Here is a 26,724-nt window from a genome sequence, read left to right on the forward strand (position 1 = left end):
GTGGATATGGCAGTTAGTTTAACTGGGTCTAAAAAGGTTTGGACAGTTCTTAGAGGGAAAATCCATAAACTGCTATTAATTAATAAGCAATAGTAGCTTAAGATCTATTTAATGTTTGGATACATGCCACATACTTGTGACTTGGATTGGCCCCTGTTGGAAACAGGATGCTGGGCTTGATGGACTCTTGGTCTGACCCAGTATGGCATTATCTTATGTTCTTATGTTCACTTCTATGGCTGCTGCCATTTAACCTAAGAGCTGCAGATACTGGGTGGTTCATGGTAGTTCTGTGGCTGTATCCCTCTTGCCTGATCTTGTAGTTTTTGATCCTCTTGTTTGTCAGGAAAACTTTTTCTGTTTCAAATTGAGCTCCAAGATAGATTCAACCTCTGTGAGGGCTCTAGCTGACTCTTGTTCCTGTTGACCACCCATCCCAATTTCTCCACAATTTGTATGACCTTGTTTGTCACTTGGAACCCTTCTTTCCAATGAGTCAACTCTTTAATCAGCCCTTATGCTTTGACTGTGCAAATGTGCAGCTATTGACTGTGAAGGTGCTGGGAGCCATGGCTAATCTGAAATGCAATGATAATGTCTTCCCAAATTGAAAAGCAATATGCAAAGCATAGGTAGCGCTGATGGTGACTTATATTGGGATGTGGATGTACACCTTTGTAGGTCAAGGGTCTTAGATACTCTTCTTATTGCTATTATTGCTGTCCTCAAAGCCTACTTATAGAAGTGTGGAACCGTCAGCAATTGGTTCAATAACCCTTTCAGATCCAGAGCCGGTTGAAAAAGTACCTTGTTTTTTTGGAACTATGAACTAGATTGAATATCTTCCTTTCTCTTCTTCTCCTGTTCTGGTGTAGGTACTACTGCTTGCAGATAAAGTAACCTGTCTACTATTGCCTGTACCAAACCTCCTTTTTGTGTAATGTGCATGTAAGGGGATAGAAAGGCGACTCTTATTGGCAATTTTAACTCCAAGCCATAATCCCACCAAATTGATTTCTAGGATCCACTGGTCCCTAGTAATGCAAATCTACTCTTTGGAAAACTGCTGTAAGTGCACTCCTATTAGTGGGACCCAGTGAGATCCATGGGGACCCTGTTCACCATTACTGTGTCCTATGCTTGTGACTAGCTTTTAGATTATTTGATAAAAGACAAGGTCACAGATAATCTGTTAATGTTGAGCATTTCCTTACTTTTTGGGTCTTTGTTTTTTTGCAGATTTGGGCTCTTTGGATATTGCAGTTCTGCAAATATGGAACCAGGTGGGCTACCCTTATTTCCAGTTTCTACAAGGCTTACTTGACAGCTCTGAATTTAAAATTCCTACTGCATGGGTAGCTCGGGCCTAGGATCTTGTGCTTCTTATGTGATGTCAGACACTGTTAGATTTAATCTGTGAACTGCAGGCACACTGCAGTTTAGTAGTGTATGAGCTTATGTCTTAGACATGTCTCTGGCATAGGGCTAACCATAGTGGTATGACAGATATGGACTGATTGTCCCTATGGTCCCATCCCACTACTTAGGGACAGGCCTGTTTGCATCTTATCTGTGATCACAAGGCTAAGTCATTATTCTGGTATGAGGATGCTCTCTGCTATGCACCAGAGCTAGCCCCTTAGGAGAACAGGACAACAATGGGGCAGCAGTTTCTGGAAGGCAAACCACAAAAACAATGGTAATAGATAGACCGATTGCAGAGCCTTACACCCAAAAGATGGGTAAAATAGACACTTTTGCAATACTTACATGCAAAAAAATAACCTCTATTTCTTCGGCAGATCTTACTTCCTCCACTTGATGGTATTCTCCTGGACCTTGTAAGGGACCATACGGCATCTTTAGGATTGTCTGGCTTAATGTCAGCATGGAGGCCAAACCTGACATTATACTGTGGGAGATCCATCAGTGCAAGAATTACTACTTTTGTTGGCACGTACTATAAGCATTTCCTGATTTGTTCAAACACCTGAAGTGACTTTTAAACACTCCAAAGAGTGCTTCATGACAAAGCAAAATGGACCTTTGTGCCTCATTGTACCCCTCCTTTCTGGATTGGTTTAAGTGAGCTGCAGGAGTAAGAAGCTAGGGCCACTATGGCCAATATCCTGTGTCACTTGTACAGAAAGAAAATGATTAATGAGGTGTCAGTATGAAGTAGTAGGTCGCTTACAAAAAGGCTGAATTAGGGATAGAGGTTATGCTGGGTGTAAGGTTGCCACCAGGGCTCCAGATTTTCAGAAGAGATTTGAGCAGCCCATGTGTTTCCCCGATTGCCTGCATGAACACACATCTTCACTTACCTAAGAAAGGCAGCTACAAGCCCCTATAGGTAGTGGAGTCCAAAGTGACAGGAGATCAGGTTGATCCTGAAAATGTAAGGATCAGGTGGCTACCCTATCAGGGGTGTTGGTGTCTAATGAGAAGAGACCTGGGATGCAAATGTGTAGCAGCCAGTATACAGATATGTGGATTCATGGAAGGAAAATGCTAAAAGAAAGGTGAGAAAAAAATTACTTACCAAAGCGACACAAAAGCCCCCCAGCCGCCCTGAAGTGGCTCAAAGCCCTCTAGAAATGACATAATAAACCCCTAACCCCCAGCTCCCCCATCATCACTCAATACCCCCCACTCCCAGCCCCCTGACATCACTCAACTGACCCCAGTCCCCCTAAACTGACACAATAATCACCCCCCCTCCAAAGTGACTCAAACTCCGCCAGCTTCCCTGGCCCCCCTGGCATCACTCAGTAACCCCCCAAAAGTTACAGCACCCCCCACCACCCCCAGCACCCTCCCCATCCCCTTCAGAACCTCCTACCTTAAAATGGATCCCACATCGGGGATGGGTGTACCCTCTCACACATTCCAGTTGGCACCATTTTCCAAAATGGTGCTGACCTGACCTTGTCCAAGCCATGTGACTGGGGTAAGGTCCAGGGACTGGACCCAAGTCACCAACACGGGATACTTTTTAAGGTAGGGGGTTCTGGAGGGGGGCAAGGTGGGGGGGAAGGTGCTGGTAGATGGTGGGGGTGCTGTACTTTTTGGGGGAGGAGGGATGGGTGGGTATTGAGTGATGCTGGAGGGGGGGGGGGCCAAAAAGTGGGGGTATGTTTGAATGATGTCGGAGAGCCAGGGGGGCTTAGTTGTGTCACTTTGAGGGGGCTGGGGGTGGTGGGGGGGGGGGGGGGACCATGATATTGGGGGAGCCGGGGTTGTGGGGGTTATTATGTCACTTTGAAAGGCTGAGGGGGGTGGGGTGTGAGTGACATCAGGTGGGGCTGGGGGATATTGAGTGAGGCCAGAGGGCTGGGTGGGGGTTATTGTGTCACTTCAAGAGGGCTGGGGTGGGGGGTTTGAGTCACTTCGTGGAGGCCGACTGCTGCTGCCACCATCATGTGCATATTTTAAACATTTTTTTCTATTTTGGGGGAGTCAGGGCACCTCAACTGGTGAGCCCGGGTTGAAACAGGGGTCAGCACTGAACCCCACTCAACCTCCCTGTTTGGCCACATTTTAAAACATTTTTTGGCTGCTTTAAATGTGCAGCGGGAGCCTCAGGACTCTTGTTAGGGTCCTGGGCCTCCTGCTACATATCTTAGTGCAAATCACATGCAAAGAAGGTCATTATAATAGGGGAAGGTATCAGGGTGGGGAAATGCAAAATATCACGTATATCATGTGATTATATGTGATATAAAGTGCCTTGGCGCTCTAATGTGGCTTGATGAATGACCCTGTTTGTTTGCATGTCACATAGTACCTGCTAAAGGTGGGCTGTGACATTCTACCAAGTATAGACAGTGGTCTGGAAATGACCTCAGTAGCATTCCAAGCCAAGGTATGGATTAAGACGTACTTGTCAGAGAATCCAGATCATCCCCTCATACAAGGCTAGGATAGCCTCTGAGCCTGTGTCGGTACTGCCTTACCACCTCTGGCTGGTAAGCTCCATCAAGGGAGTGCAAAGGCAGTACAGATGTTGCACTTGCTGCCTGTGCCCTTTTCTTGGTGGTGGAGGTTGTTAGACCCTCACCATCTTGTGGGTCACCGGTTTCCCTCTCTCCTGGTTCCTGAACAGCCTACCAGCCTTCAGCTATAGTAGTAAAAGGAAAATGTAGCGTTTTATATGTAGAAATGCAGAGAAGGAGTGGCTTATGAACTATTAGGCCAATACTATGTGTGTTAAATAATGCACATGTTAATGATATTCATGTTAACCTCCAAAAATCTTTTACTTACATCTCTGGAGGAATAGGTAAAAATCCTACATTAATACCTGTGGTTAACTTAATTAAGCTTACCGGACATTATTGAATAGGTCCATTAATGTCTAAAGTGATTATATAAATTTTGATTTGTCTGAGCATGTCTTTTGATTTGTTACTAATCTTTTGGTTTCTAAGTTTTACTTTGTACTTTGCTTTTGGTTTAGTATTTTCTTATCTTGTCTCTATTTTGATTTTGGAAATTGTGATTGTGGTGGCAATGCCTTGTTTAACGAGTTTGAATAGGTCCGTGTTCATTTTAGATTGGAATTTGATAGTCATTTTATATGTGAGTTTTACCTTTTTGTATATTTCTTTCATAATGATATTTAATATGCATAACTCTATGATTTTGTTTTCACTGTACATCACCTTGAGTAACATGGAAATAGGATTCTTAAATCAAATAAATAAGTACAAATTGTATGCTCTGTGGAACAGGAATTGTCTCTAACGTGCATCGAGTAGCACTTTAGAAAAGATAATAATAGTAGTAGGAGAGGAAGGGGGGAGGTGAGAGGAAAGGGAACTGATATGAAATGGCACTGGGTGCACTAGCAGATATGAAGTGAGGTCCTGGTACAACCTGAAAATAAGACTCTGTTTTTCTGCTCTTCTTTCCTTAGGAGGACATGTGCCTGTTTCCTCACTTCCTCATTCAGTAATGTGAGAATCTCCTAGTTTTACAGAACTTAGTAAAACCTGCTGCTGCTGCTAAATGTATGGTGCAGGTTGCTTTACTTTAAGGTTTTAAAAATCCATGGTGGTGCTGTGGATTAAGCAGAACATTAAGGTAACCACTGGATGGTGACGTTAAAAGAATTTAGCAGGCGCTATATATAGTATGAGATTGGAGGTCGGAGGCACTCAGTATTCGGTAACAGGGAAACTCCTGAAATAATTTCACATACCCACATTTGTTTTTTACATGATGCTTATGCTTTACTTTTAAAATACAAAATGGAAACGTATATTTTGCTTGCTCAGCATATAACTGTTAGCTGGAAATTCACGCAGATGAAAACATCTATCTGGATAACTTAACTGGGATATTCATTGGCATGAGCATATCTGGCTAACTTTAAGACAGCCCTACGGCGCAACCAGAGTTAGCCGCAAGTTAAGCGGCTAACTCAGAATATCACGTAACTTATGCAGCTAATTCCACTCCTTCCAGAAATACCTTCTGCCCGCCCCCGAGTTATGCAGCTAAATTCTAGCTGAGTAACTTGTTATACAGCTATAATTTAGCTACATATGAGTTCTAATATTTCTGCTTTAACCATTTAGACGGATGCATTTTCAGTTATCTGTCTAAATGGCTTTTGAATATCGACCTCACCAATTTTTAGAGTATTCAGATGGCAGCTAACATTAGAGTAACCTTTTTCATTCTCATTTATATTTCTCTCCTAAGCAGATATTAATAGTAAAAGTCTCTCAAAGCCACCCTAGCCACTTCTGCCACTGTCTGTAAATTGGGGATGTTGCTCTGCTCATCAGAGTCTGACACATGGTGAAATGATGACTTCTAGCAAATCACAATGCTTGATTTTTTCTCAAGTGTTTTTTTTTTAAATGTATTATAATATATAGTTTTAAATACAGATTCAAATAGCACAATGTAATATTAGGAAATAACTGAAATAGAGAAGCAACTTTATTTCCAGAAATGTAACATAAAAAAGGGACTATTTGTTAATGACATCACAACAGAACATGTGAACAAATACTGAATAGGGAGAGTATTTTCTGTTTAACACCTGGAACCGAGCAAAATTAAGGGCTGTTGTTTTAATCAGTTCCAGATGTTAACAAACAGAGAATATTCTCCCTATTCAGTATTCTTTGACATGTTCTGTTGGGCTGTTATTAGCAAATTAATTAAGAACAGAAAATGAAATGGAAGCAAGACGTGATGGGAACATATTTATTATTTCCATGTAATTTTGGTTTATATGAAAGATACAATATTTTGTCATAAAGCATTGTTTTGTGGTTTAGCACTAAATGGAGAATGCATGTTTGGGAAGATTTGACAAGCACTTATGAATAATGCACAGTGAAACTGTTTCTCAGTTATTGATGGTCCCAAGTAAAGCCTGCATATATTTTTTAGATCTTCAGAGCATCATGTAGTTCTGGAATGCCTGCTGCTTTTCATTAACATATAGCCACAGCAAATCCCAGGGCTCTCACTGTTTACTTATCCAGCCATGTCTAAGCTACTTCTACAAATATTTATTGAACTGTATCAATGATAACAATTTATATATAAATGTTTTTATTGTATCATAATTTACCAATTATTCAAAAGAAGTTGTTTGTATGATTACTAAAAGCGATTTTATTAAGTTTACATTGCAGTTTCTCTGGAAAATTAGATGCATTATCCCTCTGAGGTTCCTCTTGAATGTCTATGCTTGGATTCTGGTGTTGGGAATCCCCCTGGCAAGACAAGGGCAGCCACCATGGAAAGTGATCCCTGAGTCTCACTGCTGGCATATGTTTGCTACAAACAGAGCAGGAACCAGACAAGCTGAACAACTGGAATGGAGGAGTAGCCTAGTGGTTAGAGCAGTGGGCTATAAACCAGCAAAACCAGCATTCAAATTCCACTGCTGCTCCTTCTGACCTTGGAAAGACACTTTACTCTCCATTATCTCAGGTACAAACTGATAAGGTCATTCATCAAAATGTGTTTGGTGATAATGATGTGAATACAAATTTTTGGACGAGATTAATTAAAATGAGGGGCAATATTGCACATTTTTAACACTGGTATTCCAAATTTTGAGAGAGAAAAAGATAAAGCCTCTGGGGGAGACCTTCACAGAAATAAACTATTTATTAGGGATGTGCATTCATCCAAGTTCAGGAAACCTGAATCCCGAAACGGAGTTTTCGCGAAATTTGGGAAAAAATGTGTTTTCGGGTTAGCGCGGGGAGGAGGGGCACATTTATTTTTAAAAAACCCAAACCCGCTCCGACCCTTCACATTTACTCAATTACAAACCCCCCCCCCCCCACCACCATCCTGATCCCCCCTAAGACTTACTAAAAGCCCTGGTGGTCCAGCGGGGTCCCGGGAGCGATCTCTCCCTCCCGGGCTGTTGGCTGCCACTAATCAAAATGGCACCAGTGGCCCTTACCATGTGACAGGGGCTACTGATGCCATTGGTCGGCCCCTTTCACATGGTAGGAGAAATGGATGGCCGGCACCATCTTAGAAAATGGCACGGGCCATCCATTGCTTCTTCCATGTGACAGGCCGAGAGGGAGAGATCACTCCCGGGATCCCACTGGATCATCAGGGCTTTTAGTAAGTCTTGGGAGGGGGGATCGGGATGGTGGGGGGGGGGCGGTTTGTAATTAAGTACATTTGAAGGGTTGGGGCATTTTTTTTTTGGTCCATTTCCGAAAGCAAAACAATAAAGGTTTCCGGGTTCAGGGAGTGGACCGAAATTGTCCACCCTGAACCCGAAAACGAACTGAAAAAAATGTGTGCACATCCCTACTATTTATATAACTATAGGAGGGCCAGCTAATAGCTCGAGGTGGGGTGTTGGTGGTGGTTTGGGTTTAGGGACCAGTTTTACATGCAGAGTGACATGTATGAATGTCCTTGATAGCTAGGGCGAGACAGCATAGTAGAAATCTCATCTTTGCGAGACTTTCCTCACTCCAAATGATTTCAAATCTTCACCAAGGTGTACTGTGCTGTTCGAATGTCTCACTCTGCATGTAAAATTGGCCCCACCTCGAGCTATTAGCTGGCCCTTCTATAGTGATATAAATAGTTGACTACTAGAACTCTTTATAAAGGGTTTCTCTCTCTCTCTTTATCTCTCCACAAAGATGTCCCTTTTTCTTACCGTGAAATCCACTTGTTTAATAACTCTTTATTTAACAACATTTTCTTGGCATTCAATATAGCGTATGTTATGGAGTACAAGTCATGGGTTTTTTCAAAATTTTGTTGGCCCGATTATACACCAGTGACTTATCTGCTGCTTTTGTTTTCTCTTGCTCTCTTTCACGCTCTCTCACTCGCTCGCATGCTCTATCGTTCACTCCCTTACCATCAGCATGTACATGGCCCTTTCATACCACTGGATGAATTCCACTCAGCAGACTCACTTCCGGCATTGACCTACTACACCAGATTCACCAGCACACCATAGCATCTACAGAAGTAAAAAGTATGCAATAGGCATGGAAATTGTTAAAAAATACCATCCTAGAAGCACATTCTAGATGTATTCCACGCATTAAAAAGGTGGAAGGAAGGCAAAACGATTGCTGGCATGGTTAAAAGGTGAGGTAAAAGAGGCTGTTTTAGTCAAAAGATCTTCATTCAAAAACTGGAAGAAGGATCCATCAGAAGAAAATAGGATAAAGCATAAGCATTGGCAAGTTAAGTATAAGACATTGATCAGATAGGCTAACAGAGAATTTGAAAATAAGTTGACTATAGAGGCAAAAACTTACAATAAAAACTTTTTAAAATATATCCGAAGCAGAAAGCCTGTGAGGGAGTTGGTTGGACCGTGGGATGATCAAGGGGTTAAAGGGGCACTTAGAGAAAACAAGGCCATCATGGAAAGATTAAACGGTTTCTTTGCTTCGGTGTTTACTGATAAGGATGTTGGAGAGATACCCATTCTGGAGAAGGTTTTCATGGTGATGATTCAGATCAACTGAACCAAATCACAGTGAACCTGGAAGATGTGGTAGGCCTGATTGACAAACTGAAGAGTAGTAAATCACCTGGACCAGATGGTATATACCCCAGGGTTCTGAAAAAAGTAAAAAAATGAAATTTCAGACCTCGGGCTCCTGCCAGCACCTCCGGCCCTGCTCCTCTTCCCGGGACTTCCAGCCAGGATGCCTCCATCTGTCGGGCCTCTCCGCGGGATTCGCGGAGAGACGCTGCCAGCAGTGCTGCACCCCTCCCTAGGCACGCACGTGCACATCAGTAAACCTTTTAAAGGGCCCACGGCGGGAACCTGGCCACGGACCTGGATGCTGACGTCAGATCCTTCAGTGTATAAATGCTCAGGCCTCGCACCATAGCGTTGCCTTTGCAACTGGTCTTCTCGGTTCCATGTTTGGTTCTGAGTATTCGTTGCCTCCGTGCTTCCTTGATCCATGTTCCTGTTTGTCTCCAAGTTCCTCATTCTTCATTCGTCTCGTCTGTACTCTGATTGACCTCCTGGTGCCGACTTCTGCTACATCTGACCTTGCCTGCCTTCTCCAAGCCTGACCTCTGCTTAGTCCGACCTTGCCTGCCTTCTCCATACCTGACCTCCGCTACGTCTGACCTTGCCTTCCTTCTCCAAGCCTGACCTCCACTACGTCTAACCTTGCCTGCCTTCTCCAAGCCTGAACTCTGCTACGTCCGTCCTTGCCTGCCTTCTCCAAGCCTGACCTCTGCTACCTCTGCTATCGATGCATACATGTTATAAAATTGGTATGTCCATGTGCATGCTGGGAACTGCGCGCACATGGATGCCTGAGCGCGGGTATTACAATTTACCTTTAATGCACAGCTACATAAAGTAGCATATGGCAGACAGCAATGTTCCCTTTAAGCATTGCCGCCTGCTAAAATTTGGCTCATGAGCAAACATTTTTGGTTTCATTACCCTGTGAGCACTACTGTCTTTGATTTTAAAAAGCCTATCAATTTTATACTCACAGCAACCCAATCCTCAGAGAGAACATTGGAGCAGCATGCACACAAACTTTCTCATATACACATACACTGACACACTGCATATCCACGCTCAAATTCTTTCACATGGATTCTCACAAACACTCATTCTCACAAACACATACACACTCATTCCCTCATTCACTCCCCAGACTCTCATGCACAGATACATTCACTCATTTCTCCTCCTTGTCCATATTTACGCTCATTTCTGTAACTGCAAACTCTTCACTGTCAAATAGTTAGAGAAGTAACACCAACCTCTCAGGACTCAAAAAGCAGCAGCCTTATCTGTGACATGGCAGCAATGCAAATTATATAATGCCCTTGAACACCAATGCACCACCTACTGGGGTTAATAGAACAAAGCCCTACAGAAAACAACATGCCAGCAGAAATACTGCAGCTCAGTTACAGATGCAGAACACAGACAGACCCTTATCTAATACAGAATAAGGGACGACATATTAGAAACAGAAACATGTAGACAAGAATAAAATGGAAAACCCGAGAAATCAGACTCTGAACAGTGGATATTGAAGAAAGAACAAATAGAAATATGTAATGTACATTCCCAAAGATAACATATGCCAATCAATAAAAATTTGCAATAATTTTTTTACCTTTGTTGTCTGATCTTATTTTTCTAATCAGTTGGTCCCAGGCTGTTTTCTCACATTCCCTTTCCTGGTCTCTTTTTTTCTGTTTTTTTCTTTTTCCACCTGTCTTCTTCCCTTCCTCTATCCTTCCCTACCCATACACACTGGCAATCACACACAAACACATCCCCACACACAGCCTTTCTCACACACACATAGCCTCTCGCTCATCCACAAATACACACCAAGGTTCTCACCCACCTACAGGCTCTTATCCTTGTCCCTACACACAGAGACAGGCACCCACACACAGGCAGTCACACATATACCCCCACCCACAGAATCTCACCCCCACACGCACACACAATCTCTCATCCACCCAGCCCCAAAACCCCACAGGTTTTAAACCCCCATATACATACAGCTTCTCACATACACCACAACACACACACACACACACACACACACACACAGCATCTCACCCACCAAGGAAGTCATTCACACCCTCCCACAAACATACACATAAACACACACACACAAACACACAGCCTGGCTCTCATACCCAGGTACTCACTCACACTCACATAAGAACATAAGAAATTGCCATGTTGGGTCAGACCAAGGGTCCATCAAGCCCAGCATCCTGTTTCTAACAGAGGCCAAACCAGGCCACAAGAACCTGGCAATTACCCAAATATTAAGAAGATTCCATGCTACTGATGCAATTAATAGCAGTGGCTATTCCCTAAGGGGTAGATTTTAAAAAAATGCGCGTTCGCGTACTTTTGTTGGCACACCAGTCGCAAACAAAAGTACGCTGGATTTTAGTAGATACGCGTAGCCGCGCATATCTGCTCAAATCCAGGATCGGCGCGCGCAAGGCTGCCGATTTTGGGCAGCTGGCGCGCACCGAGCCGCGCAGCCTGCCTCCGTTCCCTCCGAGGCCGCTCCGAAATCGAAGCGGCCTCGGAGGGAACTCTCTTTCGCCCTCCCCCCACCTTCCCCTCCCTTCCTCTACCTAACCCACCCCCTGGCCCTATCTAAACCCCCCCTACCTTTGTCCACGGATTTACGCCTCCCAGAGGGAGACGTAAATCCACGCGCGCCAGCGGGCCGCTGGTGCGCCGAGACGCGACCCGGGGCGGTTCCGGAGGGCGCGGCCATGCCCCCGGACCGCCCCGGGCCGAAACCACGCCCCCGGGCCCGCCCCCGAAATGCCACGTCCCACCCCCAAAACGCCGCATTGATCGGCCCCCGCCCCCGACACGCCCCCGACAAAAAACCCCGGGACTTACGCGAGTCCCGGGGCTCTGCACGCGCCGGCAGGCCTATGGAAAATAGGCGCGCCGGCGCGCAAGGCCCTGCTCGCGTAAATCCGGGCGGATTTACGCGAGCAGGGCTTTTAAAATCCGCCCTTAAGTAAACTTGATTCGTAGCCATTAATGGACTTCTCCTCCAAGAACTTATCTAAACCTTTTTTAACCCACCTACACTAACTGCTAGAGATGTGAATCGTGTGCCCGATCGTCTTAACGATCGGGTTTGGCTAGAGGCGGGAAAAAATCTGATTGTGTGATGTGGGTGATGTGAATCGGAATTGGTTCCGATTCACATCGTTATTTTTTTTTAGTGAGGCCCGATCCTTTAAAATTAACCCCTTACCTTCCCCCACCCTTCCGAACCCCCCCAAAACTTTTTACAATTACCTGGTGGTCTAATGGGGGCGCGGGGACCGGTCTCCTGCTCTCGGGCCATCGGCGCTATTTTGGCTGCCACTCAAAAATGGTGCCGATGGCCTGATCGGTCCCCGCGCCCTCACTGGACCACCAGGTACTCATAAAAAGCTTTTGGGGGGGGGGTTCGGGAGGGTGGGAGAAGGTAAGGGATTCGTTTTATAGGGTCGGGGTGGGTTTAGGGGCTTTTTTGGTGTGCCGGTTTTCCCCGCCCTCCCCCCTCCCCCGATTTACGATTTTTGATGATAAATCGGGGGAATTTCTATTGTATCGTGACTCTTAATGATTTTTGACGATTTAAAATATATCTGACGATTGTTTTAAATCGTCAAAAAGCGATTCACATCCCTACTAACTGCACTATGGATGCCAGCCTTTGCCACTGCTACCACTTCCTCTGTCTGTGGCCTCACCAGCAGCACAATCAACCGCTCAAGAATTGCACCAATTGTGGCACAAGACCCAACAGCTGCTCAAGCAAGCTGCCCAGAGATCGAAGAGGTTCTTCGATGCTCATCATCGCGAAGCACCCCCTTTCAAACCTGGTGAGAAAGTGTGGCTCAGCACCAGGTTTATCTGACTCAAACTGCCTTCAGCTCGCTTTGCTCCCAGGTATATTGGCCCCTTTTCTGTGCTCTGCCGTCTGGGTCCAGTTACTTACAAATTCCAGCTGCTACCTCGCTTAAGATTCACAACGCCTTCCACGTTTCTCTACTAAAACCTTTGGTGCTCTCCGGATACGCTAAAAAACCACCGGAGCTTCAACCACTGTCCTCGGAAGCAGACATGACATATCAAGTCCGAGATGTCCTGGACGTTAGAAAGCATGGTAGAAAGTGGAAATATCTTCTGTCATGGGAGGGCTTTGGGCCCAAGGAGAACAGTTGGGAACCTTCCGCCAATATCCTGAACAAAGACCTCATCCGGCAGTTCCATGCCACGCATCCTCGCAAACCCCTGGGGGGGCCTTAAGAGGTGGGTTACTGTTATGACCGTCGGTTGCAGACAGCTGCAACCGCATCTGCTTACATCTTGTACTGTCCTGCTTCCTTCTCGGGTCTGCTCGCGGCTGGGGCTAGCCTCCACCACCATGTATCTCCTGGTTCCTCGTGGTGGTTGGGATACCGCCGCCATCCACACCGACTTCAGGCCTTCCTAGGTGTGCATGCATGCCACCGGGCCCTCTTTTGAAGTTGCTATGGCGGGAACCTCAGGGGCGTCCCTGACTGATGACATCACTGGGAAAGGGTTCTTAAGCACCGCCTTCGCCCCCTACTAGCCGACTTGGCAACGAGTTCCAACGCTACTCTGCTAGCTCCTGTCTCCTCAGACCTGTGGTGACGGGTCCGGACCCTTCTTGGACTCTGGACCCTGGCTCAGGTAACTGCTCCTTGGGGGCTTGTGTGCAGACACCCGGAGACTCCTGGATTCCCCCTGCTCCTCGGGCTAGCCCTGCGCCTCCCAGGAGCCCTACTCACCAGCTTCCCGCTCCTCAGAGTTGCCTCTGGGAACACTTTCACCACTTGGGAGACCTATCTCCTAGGGATGTGCAGAGCAAAATTTTATGTTCATATTTTTTATGTCCGAAAGGGGGTCCCACTTGCGGTCAATATGGACATAAAAAAAATCCAATGAGTTGGGTATATGTACATATGTGCAAAAAAAAAATTAAACCCCTCACCCTCCTTAATCCCCCCCCCCAGACTTACCACAACTCCCTGGTGATCGAGCGAGGAGTGAGGACGTCATTTCTGCAATCCTTGGCGAGAAGCATGTGACGTCGGTGGCACGTCGAGTGACGCGGCGTCACGTGATTCCCGGCTCGTTCGGCCCAAAAAGAACTTTTGGCCAGCTTGGGGGGGCCTCCTGACCCCCCCAAGCTGGCCAAAAGTTCTTTTTGGGCCGAACGAGCCGTCCGGCGCGAACGAGCCGGGAATCACGTGGCGCCGCGTCACTCAGACGCGACGTCACGTGATTCCCGGCAAGTTCGCGCCGGACGGCTCGTTCGGCCAAAAAGAACTTTTGGCCAGCTTGGGGGGGCCTCCTGACCCCCTCAAGCTGGCCAAAAGTTCTTTTGGGCCGAACGAGCCGTCCGGCGCGAACTTGCCGGGAATCACGTGACGTCGGCGTCACGTGATTCCCGGCTTGTGCGCGCCGAACGAGCCGTCCGGCGCGAACTTGCCGGGAATCACGTGACGTCGCGTCTGAGTGACGCGGCGCCACGTGATTCCTGGCTCGTTCGCGCCGGACGGCTCGTTCGGCCCAAAAAGAACTTTTGGCCAGCTTGGGGGGGTCAGGAGGCCCCCCAAGCTGACCAAAAGTTCTTTTTGGGCCGAACGAGCCGTCCGGCGCGAACGAGCCGGGAATCACGTGACGCCGGCGTCACTCGACGTGCCGCCGACGTCACATGCTTCTCGCCAAGGATTGCAGAAATGGCGTCCTCACTCCTCGCTCCATCACCAGGGAGTTGTGGTAAGTCGGGGGGGGGGGATTAAGGAGGGTGAGGGGGTTTATATTTTTATTTGGCTTAACAATCGCGATTTCCCACATATCGAACATATCTATGTTCGATATGTGGGAAATCCGATCGTTATGTCGAATCAATTTTTTAAGTAAAAAAAAAATATGAGTTGCGTTTTACTAATGCGGTCAATCCGAATGCACACCCCTACTATCTCCATGCTTCCCGCTCCTCGGGGAAGTGCCTACGTTCTACAACAAAGACTGTCTGTGCTTCCCCGCCCCTCAGAGCAGTGCCCACATTCTACAACAGACACTGTCTGTGCTTCCCTGCTCTTCGGTAGAGTGCCCACATTCTACAACAGAGACTGTCTGTCTGTGCTTCCCCGCTCCTCGGGACAGTGCCTATGTTCTACTCCAGAGTCTGTCCAGGCTTCCCTGCTTCTTGGAGTTGCCTACATCATTACCTGGGGAGGAGACTCTGGCTTCCCCACTCTGCGGGTTAGTCTACGTCATCGCATCTAGAGAGTGAATCGGAACCGGAATCGGTTCTGATTCCGGTTCTGATTCACATCGTTAATTTTTTTCATGCGGCCCAATCGCGGTTTTGTTTATCAGCTGTGCCCGAGCCGATAAACAAAAAACCCACCCCAACCCTTTAAAACTGATCCCTTAGCTTCCCCCACCCTCCCGAACCCCCCCAAAACCTTTTACAAGTACCTGGTGGTCCAGTGGAAGTCCCGGGAGAGATCTCCCGCTCTCGGGCCATCGGCTGCCACTAATAATAATGGCGCCGATGGCCCTTTGCCCTTACCATGTGACAGGGTATCTGTGCCATTGGCCGGCCCCTGTCACATGGTAGGAGCACTGGATGGCCCACGCCATTTTTAAAGATGGCGCCGGCCATCCATTACTCCTACCATGTGACAGGGGCCGGCCAATGGCACGGATACCCTGTCACATGGTAAGGGCAAAGGGCCATCGGCGCCATTTTGATTAGTGGCAGCCGACGGCCCGAGAGCGGGAGATCGCTCCTCGGACTCCCACTGGACCACCAGGTACTTGTAAAAAGTTTTGGGGGGGGGGGTTGGGAGGGTGGGAGGAGAAGCTAAGGGATCAGGTTTAAAGGGTCGGGGTGGGTTTAGGGATTGTTTTGGTGTGCCATTTTTCCCGCCCTCCCCCAAAATGATAAGAGAACCCCACGAACAATTTTGTGGGGTTTTCCTATCGGTTTCGGGGAGCCCTCGATTTCTGATGACTTTGAAAATATCGTACGATATTTTCAATCGTCAGAAGCACGATTCACATCCCTAATCGCATCAGTACCTTCCTCGCTACACAGCTCCTCCCCTCGGGTTTGCCTCTGCAGTATACCTTCTGCTATTCCTGCCTCGCGCTTCCCACTCCTCGGACCTGCCTAGTGCCACCCTCTCCGAGGTCTCCGCCCAGGTACTGCTCTGCACTCCAACCTGCTTACTGTGGGGTTCCTCACTGCTGTGTCTCTAACCCGCTGCTCGGGGCCTCCCCACAGATTCTATCCCAGAGCCCCAGCTGTACCAAACCTCGCCTCCCGACGGTGTGGACCTGTGGTGCTTCTCCCCAGGCAGCAGTAACAACTCTCACCTCGGGCCAAGGGTCCACGAAACCCACAAACCATAATAATACCATGTTAATCAGCATTCAAAACAAAATTTAACAACATATAATAAATAGATGGTGTTCCCACCTTTAGCTTGCAAAATGGCTTTAAAACGAGTGGGATAACAGCTTTTTTCTGCTTGTTGCTTGAATTTTCAATATTTTTTGGCTTCTTGAGACAATTTTAGTGGTTGACCATCACGAAATTCCAAACACTCATCGACAGTCTTATTCCATGTCCTCTGAACCCAGCTTTTGCTTCGACCTAATTTTTCGGCAATCCACTTTTTTATAATGAAAGTTGCTCCAAGCATTATGTGCCTCACAAAATGCAATACACTTATTACATTCAATCTAATGCTGTTTTTCGCTATTGTATGTTCCGGCCATAAATAATAAATGTAAGTAATGTGTAAGGTACTAATAAATTCCAATTGAATGGCCTATAAAATGGTACAAAAATTTTATTAGTGGGATAATCTAGTGGGGCGCTAGGGGGGGAAGGCAAAAGTTATGCAATGCCTAGTACATACCAGTTAAATTAAAGTTATCCAGGTAATTAGTGATATTCAAATCTAGTCGCTTTGGTTTCAAAGTTATTTGGGTACGTTTTCTCAGATATCTTTATTCAGGGATACGAGGCTGGACGTTATCCCACTGAATACCTAGGAAAATTATCCAGCTAACTTTAGCGGATAAGTTCTCCATTGGAGGCTTATATTGAATGTGTCTAACAAATAGAAACAGACAAATAAATAAAAGACATGAGGTTGGGGAGCTAGTTTTGGATAAAGTATGTGAATTTTGTGTTTATCTACCTAAAATTATAGAGAACCAGACAGACATGTTGTTTGGGTCAACTGGACTCTGTTGTCATTTACTATGTTACTATATTGGGCCAGCTCTGATTTTTATATTTACTAAAGTAAAGTAATGAGGCATTCTGGTTAAAAACCCCCAAAAGAACAGAGAGAAAGAGGCCCCAAATAACATGCAGCATTTAAGATAGTAACTTTTTGGCAAGACTGGATGAGTTCTTTGACTAGTAAATCAGCCTAATGCCCATTGCCTTTCTAAGCTTACAAAACTATGAAACAGACATTGTCATTCACCTATGTTTGTCTACAGTATTTCCAGAGGAACAGAACTAACATTTTAAGTTTTTGCTGTGAGGTTTCGGCTATCTATCCACTCTAGTTGTTTTTCCTGATAATGCCAAATCATGTCTTCTCACAGCAGATAGCCTGAAGCCATCTAAAGTGTTCCTAACTAAAGAATTGAACCAGACCAATCAAAAGCTTAAAAACAATTAATGCAAGAATTAGCACAGACACAGATTGTGTGCTGTAAACCTCTGATAAGTGACAATTAGAACAGATACTGAGGGATGGCTAATGCAGAAGGAGACAGTGCACAGCTCTATAGTAAATGAAGAAAACTGATTATCCTGACAGTAACATAAGCAATTAGGACATTTCCCCCTTCCATTCCTGTCCACCTACCTCAAGGTCCACCAGAAATACAAGCCCTACCATTACACAGACAATGCAATAGTATAAAAGACAGAGCCACAGTTTTATTACATACAATGCTTACAATAAAAATCTACCATGTGTACCCAAGCCAAGCCAATGTTAAATGTACAATGTTAAAGGCACCTTTTCCTTCTAGCCTGTCATGTTACTGGCTGGACCATACCTCTGTTATGTTCATCATGAAACCATCTGGGCCATCTGCTTCAGGTCCAGACTCCCTTAGTCGATTTTCACACCCAGTGGGCTTTTCTGAGGGTCAACCCACCGCTTCTGGTATGGCAAGCCTGAAGGTAATGGCATGCACCCACCACCTTCCTATTTCTTATTTATTTATTGTATACCGTCATTCTGGATTAACAATCATAGCGGTTTACAACAAAACATTGTTTAAAACATCCACTCAATTCAATATACAAACTAAATTAAGTTAATCACATTTTAAAACAATATTTAATACAATAAAAATATATTGTCAGTTGTTTCTATGACCAGCATTTATATTTATCTTAATCAGCATACACTACTCTGAATAGCCACGTCTTTAGATCTGTTTAAACTGCTTGCTATCTTTTACAGTGCACAGTTCTATTGGCTTTGTTTTCCATAGTTTTGGGCCAGAGATTGAAAATGCCCTTTCTCTCATTTCGCTTAAATGTGCGGAATGCAGTGTTGGAACTTGAAGTAAACCTTTATTGGCAGATCTCAGGTTTCTAGATGGAACATACAGATGTAATGAAGCGTTTAACCATTCTGTGTTATTGTTGCTAATCATATTGTGGAGGATTGTAAGCACTTTGTATTGTGTTCTAAATTTAATTGGTAGCCAGTGCAATGATTTCATTACTGGTGTCATGTGGTCATATTTCCTATTACCTGATAATATTCTGGCTGTTGCATTTTGTAATATTTTGTAGTGGCTAGTAACGCAAGAACAGTGCATTACAATAATCAAACTTGCTAAAAATTAAGGTATGTAATACCATTCTAAAATCCTCATGTGAAAGGAGGGGCTTTACATGTTTTAAAATATTCAATTTAAAATAACTACTCTTTTTTGACAATATATTCTTTCATTAAGAGATTACTGTCAATAAAAACACCAAGATCACAACCATAATCAGTTAATTATATTTTTATCTGATCATTCATTATAGTTATTTGGGATGTTATTGGAATTTTTCTATTTAGTAATTTAATTTCTGTCTTTTGTGTATTTATAACTAACCTCATATGTTTCAATAGTTGTTTAATCGATGAGAAAAATATGTCAAATAATTTTAATGAATGATGAGTTGAAATGTCTACTGGAATAGCTGCATCCTCCATCTCACACAATCAATACATACTTGGGGGTGGTGAGGAAGGGATGCAGTTTCTTGGCCATACCTTCTCAGTGGGCTTAGAAGTCCTAAAAAACACAGTCCTGCTGCTTAGCAGTAGGGTTTACTGAAAATTGTCTCAGGTATCTTACTACAAATAAATGACAAGTGCCAGAAATGTATCAATTTATTTGTAACATGTTGCATATTTAATTCTTTGTAATTTGTATTATGACTTTTATAATGTAACATTATAAAAGTCATAATACAAATTAAAAAGAATTAAAGCCAATCATTAAAATAAATGGCAAAGCTAATATAAACAGCAAATTTATTAAGGATATGAGATGGAAAACCTTTTTGATTTGGTTCATTGTTTCAGTTCATTTGCCTCTATGATTTATTTTGTTCATTTAAAATTTAAAAAAAAGCTTATTCTTGTTGTTTGTTCCATTGTTTTCTGTTAAAGACAAATAGGGAAACAATACATCCTATTTTGGGCTAAAAACCTTGGGGATCAAGCCAGCTGGGGGTGGAGAAGCCAGCTGGGGGTGGAGTCCAAGATGGCGGCCGATTGAGAGGTGTGTGAAGGCAGCTCTGAACTTTTTCCTGTTAATAAGTTTGCTTTAGACATAAAGAGGTAGATTTTATAAATTTGTGCCCGCGCGTACTTTTGTTCGTGCACCAGCACAAACAAGAGTACACGGGATTTAATAGATACGCGCGTAGCTGCGCGTATCCATTAAAATCCGGGGTCGGCACGCGCAAGGCTGCCGACATTTTGGCAGCCTGCACGCGCCGAGCTGCGCAGCCTGCCTCCATTCCCTCCGAGGCTGCTCCGAAATTGGAGCAGCCTCGGAGGGAATTTTCCTTCCACCTCCCTCACCTTCCCCCCCCTTCCCCTCCCTTCCCCCCCCTTCCCCCTCACCATCCCCCCACCCCTATCTAAACCCCCTACCTCTTGTTGTACAAGTTACGCCTGCCCAAAGCAGGCGTAACTTGCGCGCGCCCGCCGGCTGCCGGTGGGCAATTCCCAGGCCTGGGAGCTGTTTCGGAGGCCTTGGCCATGCCGCCGAAACGCCCCCAGGCCAGAACCACGACCGGTGGCCCCGCCCCAAATGACGCATCGCCGCGACATGCCCCCCCAAGAAAGCCCCTGGACTTATGCGCGTCCCGGGGCTTGCGTGCTCCGCCTAGCCTACTCAACATAGGCTCGGCGTGCACAGGGGGTACTTCAGCCAGGTTTTCAGGGGGGTACGCGCGTATCTTACGTGCGTACCCCTTTGAAAATCTGGCCCAAAGCTAAAAATACCTCATACAAAGCGCAAGGCACGACTTCGGGAGAGCCTGCTGGCTTCTGGAATTAGAGATACAACTCAGGCTACAATACCCGCCTTCTTCGCCTCAACACCCTGCCGAGAGAGCTGGGAGCGAATGCCGTGAAGGACAGAGATGTGGAGCGAGCACCTCAGTCCCAGGTAGATGAAATCTCGCTCAGCCCCGGAGCGCCCGAGACGCCGTCCTCACCCCATTGAACGGAGTGCTGCGAGATGACACAGACAACCTCGCAGGGGAACCCCATAGGGCTTGGAGCCCAGAGAGAGGAGGACCCGGAAGGAATATCTCAGCCGGACATATCTTTGCCCAGCCTGACGCTGGATGTGGAAAGGGACACTGTTGCTGGAGCCGCAAGTGGTGGTGAGTCCAGTCAATTAATCTCCTTTCTTGTAAGGCCCGAGGTGGTAACAATGGACGCCATTTGGGATGCTTTAGCCCCTGTTGAAAATGCTGTTATTAACCTTTCCAAAATGTGCGTGGATTCAAACAAACGCAGTAATGAAAATGAATAGAGAGTTGAAATACAAGAAAAGAAAATTCAGGAGATTGAAGGAAAAGTTAAAATCATGGAAAGTTTTCATCATCATACACTACAAAGAGAGACTGTGATTGATAAAAAAATAGAAAACATTGAGAATGCGATTAGAAGTACCAATATTAGAGTACTTAACTTTCCAATTATTAATCATATAACACCGATGGAGCTGTTTAAAAAATACTTAAATGATATATTGAAAATTCCTATGGAGGCAACTCCTCTAATTACAAAAGTATATTACCTACTGTCTAAAAAAGAAGAACAGCAGAATCAAGACTAGCAAGTGCAACTTAATATCACCGATTTATTGGAACTGTCGCACAATGAAACAGTCTCAGTGAGGGGAGTACTTTTTGTATCTTTTGCTTTCTTATCAGAGAAGAATAATGTATTGAGGTTATTTTTCACAATAAATCAGCAGAATACTTCGGCCAAAAAGTGTAGCTCTTTTCTGATATCACGAGGTCAATGCAGGAGAGGAGGAAAAATTCATACAAATGAGGGAAGAAGCGATGGCTATTTTTTCCAAGTTTATCCTCCGTTATCCATGCAAATGCGTAGTCAAGTATTCGGACTCCGTATATATTTTTTAACTGCGACATAGACAGCACAGTGGGCGTGAAATAGAAATGTATTGGCTAGGAATCGGCTACCTTTAAAATTTCCTTTTTCTTGTTAACCTTGAAGTCTTTCGCTCTGTAGAGTTTCAATCCATCCCCTCGCATATTGCTTAATATTTGGATGGTTATTGTTTACGGTATTTCTTGGAAGAATTTTCTTTAAAGATTTGTTATAATTATGTAACTTCTATTTTCAATCACAATGGTGTATTTGTGTAAATTGGTAAAAATGCAATAAAAATTAAATTTAAAAAAAACCCCTTGGGGTTCCTAATTAAGTTTACTGAAATTTGCAGGGAGACAGCAGTAGAGGGAACAGCACTCCAAGACACCGAGAGTGGATCAAAGTTACATCAATGAGAGTATGAATGTCACAAGGCATTGGGACAGGGCAAAGTAGCCCACATAGTGGCATCAACACCACAAAGCACTATGAGAGGAATAAAGTAGCACCAAAGGTGGCCAGAATACCCCAAGGCTGTAAAAGAGGGGTTAAGGGCACAAGCAACAGTGACATGAAAACCCTACACCAAAAGAGGACAAAGCAGCAGCATCTGGAAGTGCAAAAGTGGCATTGTGAGAATCAAGAGGTGAAGGAAGTAATATGTAGAAGAAGATGATGAGGAAAAACTCTAAATTGCATATACAATATTTCTGTTTAGTGTTCATTGTGGAAGGGCCAGGAGCACAAATAAGATTGAAAGTGAGGTAAACCTCAATCTTTTCAGAAAAGGATGCTTATGAGGAGCTAACTAAACTGTAGAGCTTGCTGCTCGTGGGCCCCGCGCGAGCAGCCTCACTCACCCCCTGGTCCTACACCACCGGTTCCCTGCTCCTGATGTGGCCCGAAGCTGCCACTTGCTGCCGCTCCCACTGTGCGAGTCAGGAGGGGCTGCCACAGTCTTCATCCTTCACGGCATGGAGCCACTGCTGGGATGCTCCTTTTTGCAACACTGGTGCTGCTGCTGTACTTCTCTACTTCACGGCAGGATTGCCTCCGATGCTGCTACTCTGCTCCTGTGTATCCTGGGCCCTGCATAGGCACGTGCGCCTCTTCTCAATTTTTAAAGGGCCATTGGCGGGAATAGCCCCACGGCCCAGTCATATGATGTCATCAGCCTGTTCCTCTTCTCAGGGCATTCACATTGGATCTTCATGGTTGTCTATGGCTTCTGTCTGACAAGGTCTTCCGTGGTCTGCTCCTGTCCAGATGGTTCCATGTTCCTCATTAGATGTTCCTGGATGTTCCTGGTTTCCGGGATGTTCCTGTTCTTCGTTGAAGCTCCTTCATCGCCTGTCAATGTTCCTGACATTCCATGTTCCAATGTTTCATGTTCCTGATGTTGCATGTGCCGGCCACGGCAGACCCACGGCCTGGCCCCCTCACCTCTCTTTGCCAAATCCAGTGTCTAGATCCTCGTCTATGGTGGCAGTGGGCCGCTGGCTCCGTCCTTGGGCCACCCCTGGTGCTCTATCTTCAGCTACAGGCCTCTGTGCTCCGCGACGGGCCTCTCCATGTGGCCTGTGGAGAGACGGCGCCATTCAGTGCCACGCTCCTCCCTAGGCGCACGTGCACCACTGTCACTTATGAAGGACCCGCGGTGGGAACTTGGCCAAGGCCCCGGATGATGACGTCGCTGAAGCTCCGGTACTTAAGGCCGGGCTTGGCTCTGCTAGTGATCCTTTGCAACAGGTCTACATGCTGGTCGTGTACTTTGTTGCCTCCTGGTGATTCTCCTGCGTTCCTGGTTCCTGATCCCTGCAAGTTCCAGTTCCTGTTCTCCTTCTTTCCAGGTTCTTGATTACTAGGTCTTCTTCGGATTGACTTCTTGGACACAACCTCTGCACTGCCTGACTACGCTATTGACCCTCTCCAAGCCACGACCTCTGCACTGCCTGACTACACTACTGACCCTCTCCAAGCCATGACCTCTGCATTGCCTGACTACGCTACTGATCCTCTCCAAGCCCGGAACTCTGCGTTGCCTGACCACGCTACTGATCTTCTCCAAGCCCGGACCTCTCCATTGCCTGACCACATTACTAATCTTCTCCAAGCCCAGACCACTGCTTTGCCTGACTACGCCTTTGATCTTTTCCTTTCTCAGACCTCACCCTTGCCTTGCTACCGCTCCTTTATTGCCACTGGCCCTGACTCCAGCTTGCTCTATGACGCCTCTTCAGTCTACGTCCTGGACTTGGCCTATTCAGGCTTTGGCCTGTTCTTGCTTGGGTGCCTCCTGTCTGACTTTGGTTCTATTGGCGCCCGGGTCTCCAGGATTCCGCCTCATCCAGTACAGACTTCCCAGCTTTGCTGTTGCTGCCTCTGGGGTGACCTCTCTACCGTTCCATTGACACCGACATATGGAGGCCCACTTAGGCCCAGCCAGCCCCGGTACCCAAAGGCTCAACCCACGGGGAACGAGGGATGGTATTGGTGAAGTGCCAGCCAGCCTCTGTCCATCAGCTGACTCTGCCTGCTGACGGTGGGGACCCATAGGATCCCTCCTACGGGTAGCATCAACCCCACCTCGGCCCAAGGGTCCACCTCCGGCACAACAGGTTCCAAAGGCCATGGACTTGATGGAGCTGCATGCCCTTCAGGCTATTCCTGGCCTGGCTTCCAAAGTACCAAGAACAGCAACAATTTCTTGAGACACTGGCCTCCTCCATCGAGCGTCTGCACGCCCGCTTTGATGCCCTGTCCGGTAATTCAGTTTCAGTACTGGGTTCCTCTCACAAAAGCCGTCTCCCTCCACTCCTAGAGCCTTGCTGACTCTACCAGCTCCGCTTCGCTTCAATGGTGATTCCAAGCTCTGCAGAGGGTTCATCAACCAATGCTACATGCAGTTCGCTCTGCAGCCGTCCATCTTCCAAGATGAACTTACAAAAGTCACCTTTAGCTTGTCCCGTTTGGAGGGGAAGGTGTTGGCTTGGGCTTCACCCTTATGGGAGTGATCGGATTCGCTCCTGCAAGAACTATCTCAATTTGTGGCCGTGTTTCAGTGAACTTTTGACGATCCTGGGTGGCATGCCATGGCAAGCACTAATCTGTTACACCTTCGACAAGGCCAAAGGAGCCTATTTGATTATACGATTGAATTTCGGACTTTAGCCACAGAACTCTCTTGGCAGGAAGACTGCCTGCATGCTATCTATCTGGATGGGCTCTCCCTGCAGCTGAAGGATGGCAGCTCGGGCGCTCTCTCCTCACTTGAGGATATTATTGATCTGACCAGCTGAATTGATCATTGTCTCCAAGTGTGCCACCGGGAGAATCAGATACCCAGAAGCCCCTCTCGGGTTCACTCCTGCTCTCCATTGGCCACTAGCCCTGCCTCTATGGCCAAAATGGAAGAACCCATGCAATTGGGCCATGGGAGGCTTCCCTGAAAGAGTGCCTCTGGTGGAGACAATCAGGCCTATGTCTGTATTGTGGAGCATCAGGCCATCTTCAGGCCTGCCCAGTCCACGGGAAACTATCCAGTCTAAGTTCAGAAGGGGTCCTGAACTTGGGCGCAATGTCACCGGTCCCTCAACTGTCCTTACCGGTTACCCTGATTTGAGACTCCCAGTCCTTCCCAGTCCTAGCTCTGGTAGATTCCAGAGCAGGAGGAAATTTTATTCTTAAGGATCTAGTTCAACTTCTGGGTATAAATACCTGTCCTTTGGAGCCATCCTTGTGCATTGCTTCCATTTACAGTGAGCCTGATGAATCTCCTTGACTACTGAGCTAGTTCAACTCTTTACTGGCACTTCCATGTTGAAGAAATTGACTTCTGGTCTTAGAAAAATCCATTCACCAGTAGTCCTAGGGCTTCCTTGGCTCCAACGTCATTCCCCTCAATTTGATTGGGGATCACTCCACTGGTGGAATGGGATTTCACTTGCTTCAAAAGGTGGTGCCACCGCCCACAGTTCCTTTGGCGACCACCTCCTCAAGTATACCAGCTCCTTATGCAGACTTGAAGATGTCTTTTTGAAGCAGAAAGTGGACCTTCTACCACCTCTTCAAAGGTTTGACTGCCCTATTGAACTTCTGCCTGGGACTATGCCTCCCTGAGGGCGTACTTACCCTCGTCACTTCCTGAGACCAAAGCTATGACAGAGTACATCCAAGAGAACCTTGCTAAAAGCTTCATTCAACCATCAACATCTCCTGCCAGAGCAAGATTTTTCTTCGTTACAAAGAAAGACGGATCCTAAGGGTGTATCGATTACCGCGGCTTAAATGCCATCACCCGCAAAGACAAATATCCATTGCCCTTGATCTCCGAATTATTTGGTCAATTACACAGAGCCTCCATTTTCACCAAATCAACACCAGAGATGGGCATTATGAATATCTGGTGATGCCCTTTGGCCTCTGTAATGCTCCTGCGTATTTCAAAGGATGATTAATGAAATCTTCAAGATCTACTGTACGTTAAGGTTGTAGCATACCTTGATGACATCCTTGTCTTCTCCAAGGATCTAGCTACACACCGCACCGATGTTCGCATGGTCCTTCAAACGTCTCTGTGAAAACCATCTTTTGCAAAGTTGGATAAATGCCTGTTTAAAAAAACCAGTTTGCTCTTCCTAGGGTATATAATCCCACAGCGAGGATTCTCCATGGATCCTGAAAAGCTCAAAGAAATCAAAGATTGGCCTCAAAGCGCTGCATTGATTCCTTGGATTCACAAATTATTACTGCATTTCATTTCCCATTACTCAACACTGGCTTCTCTCTCACAGTGTTGACCTGCAAGGGCCAGGATACCTGGAACTGGACCCGGAAGCCATTACTGTCTTTAATGCCTCAAAGAGGCCTTCCTTGCTGGATTTGCCTTCACCATCCAGACCAAAGTTGCCCCTTTCAGGTCAAAGTAGACACCTCTGCTATTGGGGCCGGGGTGGTTGATGAGCAAATCAACCTTGGATCCCTGGTTCCATG

This window comes from Rhinatrema bivittatum, chromosome 4 (genome assembly GCF_901001135.1).
Source record: "Rhinatrema bivittatum chromosome 4, aRhiBiv1.1, whole genome shotgun sequence".
NCBI lineage: Eukaryota > Metazoa > Chordata > Amphibia > Gymnophiona > Rhinatrematidae > Rhinatrema > Rhinatrema bivittatum.